The following is a 12,181-nucleotide window of genomic DNA, read 5'->3' on the forward strand; positions in this document are numbered from 1 at the left end:
ATCAGTACAAGATCTAAATCTTTGTTTTAGGGTATTTTCATTAAATTTCTGGTCATCACTCTCACTGTAAAACTTCAACAACTTAACTGTTTATTTAAGTCATAAATGGTTGTTCCCACACCATATTCTATAGTTAGCCATCGTACTTTGTCAATAACTCAACTTTCTGGCTGATGGCGAGAACGTAGTGGCCCAAGGACTTAGGTTGGATCATCAATTTTTGGAAGAACTATCTGGAGCCCACAATCTCTAAAGTACTTGGGAATCGATTTCAACACGGTAGAAGGTCACGATTTTTTTCTTGAGCCACGCAAACTGAAGCTAAGACATCAGATTTTGGGGATCCTAGCAAAGTCACCTCCTACTGCTTGACGCTATCTACAGATGCTGGGGCTGATGGTAATGACCATGGAGGCCGTCTCTTGGGCAAAAACTCATTTATTGGGCAAAATCGCATTATTGTCCTGCTGTTCTCCACAGATTTTCTCCAGATGCCGTTGGCCTGGACGGCAGAGGCGTATTAAAGTTTGCATGGTGGATCCAGCCAAAGGCATTCTCCAAGAGCTTGCCTCTCCACACATCGTTTCCTCTTCTTTCCACCTTTGCTGATATGTGGAATACATCTGGTCTGGGCTTCCACGATGGTATTTTTAAATAACATTCACACCTGGTTTACAGTACTAACTTTTGTAACTTGATCCTTTTAGCTTTTTATATTTGATTATTTATTCAATTTTCTATACCGCTCTCCCAAGGGAGCTCAGAACAGTTTACATGAATTTATTTAGGTACTCAAGCATTTTTCTCTGTCTGTCCTGGTGGGCTCACAATCTATCTAATGTACCTTGGGCAATGGGGTGATTAAGTGACTTGCCCAAGGTCACAAGGAGCAGCGTGGGTTTGAACCCACAACTTCAGATTGCTGAGGCTCTAGCTTTAACTTCCTAGCCCCAGAACCCCCTAAAAAGCAATTACAGGACCCCCTCCCTCAATGGTCTCCCACAGGCAGCAATGTACTTTACTAACAGTCTGCTGGTGTTGTGCTTGCTTCAGCTGAAACAGCAGCTGGAAATGGAGATTTCTGCCTCAAACAAGAATGTAAAAAAAAAAGTCCAAATGCTTGTTTGTTTTTTCAGGCTGTCAGTCAGAACCTGAAAGAGTGAGACCCCAGACCCCCACAGCAACACATGTGTTGCCGGGGGAAAACAGCCAGCTTCTGAAAAAGCCCTCAGGACCAAAAAGTCACACAGTCTAAATGCTCAAGCTCTGGTACTAACCAGAAGCGAGCCATGCTACTAATAGACCAGTCCCTTCCAAAAGCATTGGTTCAGGCTGGCTTGTGTAGGTGCCCTGTAAGAGAATTGCCCTTCCAGCTACAGACTTCTGAAAAGAGAGTGTTTTTTCAACTTTGTTTCTCAGTCCCACTAACCCCTGTCAGTGTGTAGATAGATTTATAACTAATTAGCGCAACTTGTTTATGTTGCACTAATTAGTTATACCCATAAATCTACCTACAAGTGTGTTAGTCTTACATTTTTTAAGATCTTCCTGGAGATCTTTCATTTTTTTACTCTAACTCAAAATATTTCACTTCCTGGGTGGTAATTCTGGTTTTAATATCTTGCAAAGAATTATCTATCAACCCTTTGTTACCAATGAAAACCTTTCCAAGCGCTCAACAGCATCCCAGATGGAATCAAGGGTGACATGAGCAGGTTTCACCATGAGAGACATACTGTGCTCACCAGTGTTCTGCTGCTGACCTTGTTCCACAAACCTGGTAGCCTCTCGGGGCCGTGCACCACCCACAGCTTCTTCAGTCTCCAAGTGGAGTTCAAATTTGGCTCCCATACTGGTGTTCCATGCATCAGCGTCTCCTCTCCGGCCTCGAGCGCTCCCCTCTGATGATCTCCCTGCGGGCTCATCAAGAGCTCGGTGCTCAGCTCACCGCCTGGATCCATGGGCGGAAGTCTCTCCTCCGGGCTCAGTGTGGTATCGAGCCTGGGTAAGGTTGCCTCTTCGCCAGCACCTGATCCAGAGGGTTGTGCCGTGCGGGTCAGAAACCAGTAGATGGTGGGAAGGGGAATTGGAGAGGACTCAGATGGGTAGGTCCTGACTTTCCCCTTCCTCTTACCCATCTAATCGATATTTGTAAAACAAAAATTTTAGTGAGGAAATATTCCCCGGACTCGGAACCTCACAGTGTCTGTCCTATCGAGACACCATCTTGAATTTTCTCCCATAAAATTCTTAAAATGAAATGAAATTGGGGTTTGTTTCTTTTTTACAAAGCACATTGCCTCATTTTGCACATTAAATTTCCGCATTTGTATAATTAAAGGTCAACAAAAGGTAACTAGTCAATTAAAAATATTTACCATATGTTTTGCTCATAAGATGCATCTCCCCCCCCCAAAAAAAAAAAAGTAAGTGAAAAAGTAAGTGCATCTCATGGACTGAATAACAATTTTTTAAACAGCCCCCCCGTACCTTTAAAAAAAAATAAAAATAAAAAAAAATTCTGGTGGTCCAGCGCTGTATCAGAAGGAGCTTTCTGCACTCCTGCCCCTCCCTCACTGGATGGCTGCCTGCTCATCTCTTACGGCAGAGCGGTGCACAAGACTGGTGCAAGCTTTTTGCAATCCTGCCTGGTCCCGTGACACTCCCTGAATGGCTGCCGTCAGTTCTCTTGCACCTACCTTGTGCGCCTCTCTGCCGCAAGAGATGAGGCAGATGTCCAGCGAGAGAGGGACAGGAGCAAGGAAAGCTCCTGCCGATACAGCGCTGGACCACCAGAATTTTAAAAAAAGGTACCGGGGGGAGGGGATGTCTACCACTAGACCACCAGAGGGGGCACACCATTTGGTTCAGAATTTTTTTTTTCTTGATTTTTCCTCCTCTACACGTAGGTGAGTCTTACAGAGCAAAAAATACGGCAATCTTAATACATTTATAAATGCTCTCAGGAGCTAACACGTCTATCCTTAGATGAAAATAAAATAAGGTCAGAGGTAGAGAATGACACGGTGGCGGTTTAGCCGCGGGTAACCCGCCAAAAACGGGGAATGAAAATTAGCAGCCTCTGCGGGGACGGGGACAAGGCCATCACCGCCCCGTGGAGCGGTGAATGGTCTTGTCACCGCAGTGAGGCATAAAGGATCGTGTGGTCCCCGCAGCCCCCACCCGCACGTCGGCTTGATCGTTTAACCAGCTTCCTCTCTCCACCTCACCTTAGTTTGCCGGCTTTCTTTTTCGGCGACCGGAACGCTTTCAAAAGAGCCGCGCACACGCGGCTGCTCAGTATTCAAACTTCTGCTCTGACCCAACCGGAAACAGGAAGTTGCAGCAGAGCAGAAGATTGAACTTTGAGCAGCCGCGCATGCGCGGCTCTTTGAAAGCGTGCCGGTCGCCAAAAAAGAAAACCGGCAAACTAAGGAGAGCAGTAGCGTACCAAGGGGGGGCGGGAGGGGCGAAACCCCCGCTGACCCTCCTATCTCTCCCCCCCCCCCCAAGTGAACCTTTCCGACCCTCCCAGCGAAAGCAGCAAACCTCCCTCCAGTAGCGTCGGCTTTCTCCTCCCTCTGCCGCATCACTGATGACATCATCAGTGACGCAGCAGAGGGAGGAGAAAGCCGCGAAGGAGGTTTGCTGCTCTCGCTGGAAGGGTCGGAAAGGTTCACGGGGGGGGGGGGAGATAGGAGGGTCAGCGGGGGTTCGGCTGGGAGGGGGGAGAAGCGGTCTGCCTCAGTGCTCCATTACCTTCTTCGGGCAGCAGCAGCGTTTACAATTCGCTGCTGTTGCCGGCTTCAGGCCTTGTTCTCTGCCGGGTCCTGCCGGTAAGAGGTAAGGGTAGAGCCCGGGAGGAGCGTATCCAGAGGACTAACGAGTGGCTACATGGATGGTGCAGGGAGATGAACTTTGGATTTCTGGACCATGGAGAGGCACTGCAGGGACTTCAGGGACCAGACGGACTCCACCTGACCAGAAGAGGTAAGAACGTCTTCGGACGTCGACTAGCCCGCCTACTTCGAAGGGCTTTAAACTAGGTAAGTTGGGGGAGGGTATCCGTTCATTCTCTGGAGCAGTAAGTAACTATCCTGAGGAGGTGAGTCGCCACTCTGAGTCTGAGGTAAGTGCACACACTGTAAACAATACATCGGGGGTCACACTAACTCAGGCGGGAAACTCTATACAGGGACTTAGCAAACATAAGGTATGGAGAGCTATGTACGTCAATGCACACAGTTTGGGCAATAAAATTCTAGATTTAGAGACGGAAATAATGAACGCCGACCTAGACGTAGTGGCGATATCCGAAACTTGGTTCACGGACTCACACGGGTGGGATATGGTTATACCGGGTTACAACTTACTCCGTCGAGACAGGGAGGGCAAGTTAGGAGGAGGGGTAGCTCTATACACTAGAGAAGACATCAAAACTACCATAATCACAGATGTTAAGTATACCGGGGAATCCCTCTGGGTGAACCTGGCTAGAGGAAATGAAAAATGCCTGTATCTTGGTGTGATTTACAGACCTCCGAGACAACAGGTAGAAAAGGATATGGAATTAATCGAGGACATTGAAAACATCACCTTGCGTGGGGACACAGTACTGTTAGGGGATTTTAATATGCCCGATACAGATTGGAATGCACTTACCGCACAAACTAGCGGCAGTAGAAGGTTGTTAACCTCCATAAAGGGTGCACAGCTCAAACAATTGGTATTGGAGCCCACTAGGGACCAGGCGTTACTAGACCTGGTACTCACCAACGGAGACAGCGTATCAGAAGTTTCGGTAGGTGATACGCTGGCCTCCAGCGACCATAACATGGTTTGGTTCAACCTTCGGAAGGGTTTCTCCAGATCGACCACAACAACAAAGGTCCTAAATTTTCGTGGCACTGACTTCAAACGCATGGGAGACTTCGTCCATCGGGCACTGCAAGACCATGCCGAAACCAATAATGTAGAGGCCATGTGGGCAAACCTGAAATCTACCCTACATGAAGCAATAAATCGCTATATAAAAACAACAAGCAAACGACGGAGGAATAACAGACCCCAGTGGTTCACTACAGAAATCTCGGACCTCGTTAAGAAAAAGAAAAAAGCATTTGTTTCCTACAAACATTCAGGAAGAGGAGCAGCAAAAGAAGACTATCTGGCCAAGTCCAAAGCTGTCAAAACGGCAGTCAGAGAGGCCAAGCTTCAGATAGAAGAGAATCTAGCAAAGGACATTAAGAAAAGGGATAAATCCTTTTTCAGGTACATCAATGATAGGAAAAGAAACACAAATGGGATAGTACGCCTTAGGAAAGCAGACGGAACTTATGCAGAATCAGATTCCGATAAAGCCGAACTACTAAACGAATACTTCTGCTCAGTCTTTACCTGCGAGGCGCCAGGGTCCGGTCCACAGTTGCAAGCAAGGCATAGCTCAGATGACCCGTTCTGGAATTTCGAGTTTACACCCAGCAGCGTCTACTGCGAACTATCAAGACTCAAAGTGAACAAAGCCATGGGACCGGACAATCTACACCCCAGGGTGCTTAGAGAGCTGTGTGATGTCCTGGCAGAGCCATTGTCTGTGATCTTCAATCTTTCCTTGAAGGCGGGAAAAGTCCCCTTGGACTGGAAAACAGCCAATGTAATCCCACTCCACAAAAAGGGCTGCAGGACAGAGGCTGAGAATTACAGACCGGTGAGTCTCACATCCATAGTGAGTAAACTCATGGAAACACTAATTAAGCATAAATTAGATACAATCCTAGACGAGAAGAATCTACGGGATCCCCGCCAACATGGATTTACCAGAGGCAGGTCCTGCCAATCCAATCTGATTAGTTTCTTTGACTGGATAACAAGGAAACTGGATGTGGGTGAGTCCCTGGACGTCGTTTACTTGGACTTTAGTAAAGCTTTTGATAGCGTTCCGCACCGCAGACTATTGAACAAGATGAAATCAATGGGACTGGGAGAGACGTTAACTACATGGGTCGGTGATTGGCTAAACAGTAGACTTCAGAGAGTGGTGGTAAATGGTGCCCCTTCAAAAACGTCGGAGGTGATCAGTGGAGTGCCTCAGGGCTCGGTCTTGGGCCCGATCCTCTTCAACATATTTGTGGGAGATCTGACTCAGGGGCTTCAGGGTAAAATCACATTATTCGCCGATGACGCCAAACTATGCAACATAGTAAGTGAGAACACTTTACCAGACAGTATGACGCAGGACCTACTTCTATTGGAACATTGGTCCTCGACTTGGCAGCTAAACTTCAATGCTAAAAAATGTAAGGTCATGCACCTCGGCAGCAGGAATCCATGCAAAACTTACACACTAAATGGTGAAACCTTAGTTAGGACCAAGGCGGAACGTGATTTGGGGGTGATCATTAGCGAAGACATGAAGACTGCCAATCAAGTGGAGAAGGCTTCATCAAAGGCAAGACAAATGATGGGATGCATCCGAAGAAGTTTTATCAGCCGGAAGCCCGAAGTTATAATGCCATTGTACAGATCCATGGTGAGGCCTCATCTGGAGTATTGTGTACAATTCTGGAGGCCACATTACCAAAAGGATGTGCTGAGAGTTGAGTCGGTTCAAAGAATGGCCACCAAAATGGTCTCGGGACTCAAAGACCTCCCGTATGAAGAAAGGCTGAATAAATTGCAGCTATATTCACTTGAAGAACGTAGAGAGAGAGGAGACATGATAGAGACGTTTAAATATATCACCGGCCGTATTGAGGTGGAGGATGATATCTTCTTTTTTAAAGGCCCCTCTGCCACAAGAGGCCATTCGCTGAAAATCAGGGGTGGGAAATTTCATGGCGACACCAGGAAGTTCTTCTTCACCGAAAGGGTGGTCGATCGTTGGAATGAACTTCCACCTCAGGTGATTCAGGCCAGCAGCGTGAAGGATTTTAAAAGGAAATGGGATACACATGTGGGATCTCTAGGGGGGTAAATTCAAGGGGGTAGGGTTGTTGGAGTGGGCAGACTTGATGGGCTGTGGCCCTTTTCTGCCGTCATCTTCTATGTTTCTATGTTTCTACTTCCTATTTTCATGAAGACAGGACCCGACAGAGAGGAAGGCCTGAAGCGGGCAACAGCAGTGAATTGTGAATGCTGCTGCTGCCCGATGAAGTTCAGGACATCGGGGAAGGAGCAGGGAGAAATCGGCTGCTGGCTTGGGGGTGAGGGTAGGGAAAGAATCGTGAAAGTGGAGAAATTGGCACGATGGCTTTGTGGGGGCTAGGGGGAGAGAGAAAGAAAGGAAAAAATAAAGAGGGGGGGTCATGGGGAGAGAGAAGGAAAGGCAGAAATAAAGAGGGGTCAGGGGGAGAGAGAAAGAAAGGCAGAAAGAAAGAGGGGGACCAAGGGGAGAGAGAAAGAAAGGCAGAAATAAAGAGGGGGTCAAGAGGGAGAGAAAAAGGCAGAAAGAAAGAGGAGGGCCGGGGGGGAGAGAAATAAAGAGGGAGGCCAAGGGAAGAGAGAAAGAAAGGCAGAAATAAAGAGGGGGGCCAGAGGGAGAGAGAAAGAAAGGCAGAAATAAAGAGGGGAGCCAGGGGGAGAGAGAAAGAAAGAGGGGGGGGGGGACAGGAGAAGAAAGAAGAAGGATCAGAAGAAGGACCAGAGACTCATGAAATCACCAGACAAAAAGGTAGGAAAAATGATTTTATTTTCAACTTAGTGATCAAAATGTGTCCGTTTTGAGAATTTATATCTGCTGTCTATATTTTGCACTATGGCCCCCTTTTACTAAAACGCAATAGCGGTTTTTAGCGCAGGGAGCCTATGAGCGTCGAGAGCAGCGTGGGGCTTTCAGCGCAGCTCCCTGCGCTAAAAACCGCTATCGCAGTTTAGTAAAAAGGGAGGGGGAATATTTGTCTATTTTTGTATAGTTGTTACTGAGGTGACATTGCATAAAGTCATCTGCCTTGACCTCTTTGAAAACTCGCGGAATATAAATGATAATTAACATTTTCTCTGCGTACAGCGTGCTTTGTGTTTTTAAAATTTTATTGTTGGTAGATCATTTTGACTTGGCCACAAAGGTAAGGGGGAGGGAGGGAGGGGAGCTGCTGAAAGACATCTAGTAATCCTTGCAGGCTTGACTGTGCAGGGAATTATTTTTGTAAAATCATATTTTGTTATGTGACTGGCATTATCTAGACTTTAATTTCTATGAATGAATAGAATGAAAATGATATAAAATTACTTGCTTGCGGGGACCGCGTGTTCTGGCTCACACAAGGAAGGAGGGGGTGAAAGGGAAAAAGTTTCTCTTCCTTGGAAATAGATTCTGAAGTGACCTCATCAAAGAAGACCAGCATCAAATGTACAAGAAATCCCTTAAACAATGTCAAAAGAGCCCAAAATAGAAAACTGCTACTGCCTTGAGACTCCATTATTGAAGGAATCAACTTGAAATCACAGAAGAGACAGGAAAAGGTTAAATGCCTCATGGAATCCTCAGGTACAAAACACAAACCAAATTGTGAATGAAATCAGAGCAGACAGTACGAATTATAAAATTGATGTCATTATCCATCTGGAAAAAAAGGCGTACTAGAAATAATGCCTCAGCAATACAATTTTCAGAAGTTCTATTTGCTCATGGTAAGGGAGAAGAGAGACTGCTAGTGATGGTGGGGGGACTGATAGAAGATATGAAAGAAGGGTGGTAGAAAGGAACAGATGGTAAAGGAGGGAGGGAGGGAAGGGTGGTGGTGGAAAGGAATAGAACAGACATTGAAAGAGGGTAGAGAGGAACAGACCCTGAAAGGAAATGTGGAAGGCAGAGTGGGGAGAAGACGCTGGAAGGGAAGACAGATGCCAGACTATGGGGGAGCGGAGGGAAGAAGATGGGTGCTAGACGGGGACGGTGACGGGACGGTGAATGGGATGGCAGTGGCGGTGACGGGGCGGTGAAAGGGATGGCGGTGACGGGGCGGTGAAGGGAACGGCGGTGACGGGGCAGTGCAGAGGATGGTGGGCCGGGGACGGTGCAGTGACGGGGACAGATTTTTTTCCCCGTGTCATTCTCTAGTCAGAGGAAATGATGAACCAAAGAAAAAAAAAAATCCAACAAATCTGCAGTGAAAGGAGAACACCAAAAACAAAAAAGAAACTGCAAAGTGGAATGTACAAGGTATAGGAACTTTTATTAAAAGTCAATAAAAGTTATTTTCCAAAGGATGGCTCTCATATACATGGAGATCAGACCCGGCACAGTCCGTGTTTTTAGAGAAACTCTCCTTCAGGAGTCCAAGTTGTTCTGTGCTTCACCAATAGAGAACCATGTTGAATACAACGATGTACAAAATCCTAGATGCGAAAGTGAAAGGAGCAGAAGATGCCCACAAATGCACGTTAAATCAAAGATTACATTATAGGAATGTTAGGGAGAGGGGGATAAAGCATACATCTAGAAAAATGTTTTTGACTAAAGATCTCAATATAAATGATTTAATGGTGTACCTATTGTGGTCTACTCTATCTGTATGTAAAATATCTAAAAAAGTCAGAGAACCCCAAAAGAGAAAAGACAATCAGTAAAAGGTATTCTTAAGAATACTTACTTCAGCTGGTAAAAAGTGAAGCAGCTTGGCACTACTCAGCTGAGGATCATACTCCCTTTTCTGTCCAATCTTGATGACACAAATTTGTCTTCTTTCATTTACTGCCAAAGAACAAAACAACTTTTATAAAAAAACATACAGAAGAAAATATGCCACCATGACAATTTTTTGACAAACAGAAAGACAGAATATAAAATCCATGACCCTTTACCCCCTCTTCTAAGAGACCGCGCTAGCAGTTTCTAGCTCAGGGAGCCACGCTGCCCCTGATACTCATAGGAACTCAAAGAACGTCGGGAGCAGCATGGGCCATTCAGCATGGCTCTCTGCACTAAAAACCGCTAGCGTGGTTTCATAGAAGAGGGGGTTAGTCTTTATCCCTTTACTACAACTAATGAAGCAAGCAAATGCATTTAATCTGAATACTCTGCTTGCTCCAAAAAGGTAATTTCCTTTTGACTTAACAGAAAGGACAAAAGGAGCAGAATCAAGGTTGGCTCATCCTTTGGACTAAGTAAGGCCCTGGCCCAGGACAATGGTGATAAAGGATGCTAAAATCTCAGGCCAGTCTACTTTCAGAGGAATAGATGTTGGACTGGGATTTTGAAACTTTATCATCAGTGCCACAAGCTAGCAAATCACCTGGTCCAGCAGAAGGGGAAGACTTGAGAGAGAAAGAGGGAGATATTGGATCACAGATGGGGGAGGGGAGAGAAAGCTACTAGACTGAAGTGTGGGTTGCCAAGAAAAAAGCTGACCCAGGGCACTACAGTCTCTTGAGCCGGTCCCAGGTAGGAGGAGATATCAGATCACAGATGAGGGAGGGGGAGAGAGAGATTTAAGATTTTAGGGGAGGGGGGGTTGCCAATGCAAAAGTTGGCCCAGGGCACTACAGTCCCTTAAGCAGAATAATGAGTATCTGGCACCATGAGCCTTCATTTACAATTATCCAGACAGTTCCCCCCCCCCCCACACATATTTAATCCAGTCATTATAGTGATAGCCTGTGCTTAGAGCCATACACTAGGGCTTCATCCAGAGCCCTGAAATCAAAGGCCCTGAATCTGGCCCCAGGGTCATGCTGCCTACCCTTTCCCTGGGGCCTGTCAATACTACTTCCATAGCAATCTCTGTCCACATCAAGGACAGTGGGAAACCTCAGCAGGTAACTGAAGCTAGGGACTTGCCACTTCAGTCCCTGGGCCAGCCTTCAGACAGGCTTTCTAAAAGGCTTCTAGTCCACAGGATTAAAAACAAACACATGTAAACTGTCTAGGAAAAGAACAACAAACAGGAAAGTGGTGTTTTTCCCTGATCAGACATTGTCTTGTGTACCTACTCTAAACATTATTATTATACAATACGTACTACGTGACTGAGGAATCAGACTTATATGGGTAAAACATTCAAATTCTATATTTTCTTTTGATAAACTATCCTGATGGATCTCAGTATCATAAGTATGCTTTGGGAGGCTTCAGAGGTGTCAGGTCTCATGGTGGGAAGGTCGGTGGGATGCTGCTCCACAGGGGGAGGAGGAAGGGAAAATTACTGCACAAGAGGATGGGAGAGTAGGAGAGATGGAAATCTGCTGCACAATGAGGGAAAAAGGAGAGATGAAAGAGGTAGAAATCCTGCATATGGTAGAGGGGAGGGAAACATGCATGGAGAAGGAGAAATGATGGACACAGGGTGGAGGGCAGGGAAAGAAAAAGAAATGTTGCTCCAAGGAAAGGAAAGAGAGAGAGAAAGAAAATAGAGAGAGAGCGAACCTTGAAAGGAAGTCTGCTTAAAGTGGCCTTAGAGGTAGCATCCCCCGCCCAAGGAGGCTGGCATGCAGACACCGCAGTAGCTGGGAACAGACCTCCACTTCCGCAGAGGGCACCCTGCGCAATCTCGCATGACAGGCACACACCACAAAGGAGGCTACAGCCATCTGGAAACCTAAAAACACATCAAAATCTAGAGTGGTTTCCTTCTGCATAGGCTCGCGGCCATGGGACGATAACCCGCTTGTCAAGAATAACATGAGTATTGCACTGGAAAGTATCAGTAAAAAGCACAGCTATTAGGTACAGCCAGCTTCAATTTAGACCAAGGACAAGAAGCCACAAAGCCTGGAGGCTATGAAAGTTGTTTAAGCCATGGGTGGTGTTGTTGAGATCCTATGGGAGAGACGCGAGTTGAATGAATTATACTCATACGTGGAATAGCCTCCCAGTGGAGGTGGTAGAGATGAAGACTTTCTGAATTCAAGATAGCATGGGAAAGCCATGTGGGATCTCTTAGGGAGAAGAGAAGGTAATGGATGGTGGGGAAGGGCAGACTGGATGGGCCTTTATCTGCCATCATGTTTCTATGTTTTGGATTTAGTGGATCTTTGTACAACTTTATGACATGTGTGAGAGTATATTGGCACATAACCATTAGAAAAACTGGCCATTTTTCACCACAGCTTAATAAAGGATCCCTAGATTATCCATAGCTTTCCCCATGCAGTGGCTTACCTAATGTTACAACTAATCAGCTTTGTATCTTATTCCACATTAGGATTACCAATGTATGGATTTCCCTGGACATGTCCTCTTTAT

General features: G+C 46.2%; 1 protein-coding gene across 1 annotated transcript in view; it reads right to left on the reverse strand.

Moving 5' to 3' along the window:
- Nucleotides 1-12,181, reverse strand: part of FBXO8 (F-box protein 8) — a 122,527-nt gene that overhangs the window by 89,937 nt on the left and 20,409 nt on the right. Inside the window, exon 2 of the mRNA XM_033942664.1 lies at nucleotides 9,591-9,691. The gene's annotated coding sequence lies outside the window, so the exon portion shown is untranslated. The remainder of the gene's footprint in view (nucleotides 1-9,590; nucleotides 9,692-12,181) is intronic.

The sequence above is a fragment of the Geotrypetes seraphini genome, chromosome 1, assembly GCF_902459505.1.
Source record: "Geotrypetes seraphini chromosome 1, aGeoSer1.1, whole genome shotgun sequence".
Lineage (NCBI taxonomy): Eukaryota > Metazoa > Chordata > Amphibia > Gymnophiona > Dermophiidae > Geotrypetes > Geotrypetes seraphini.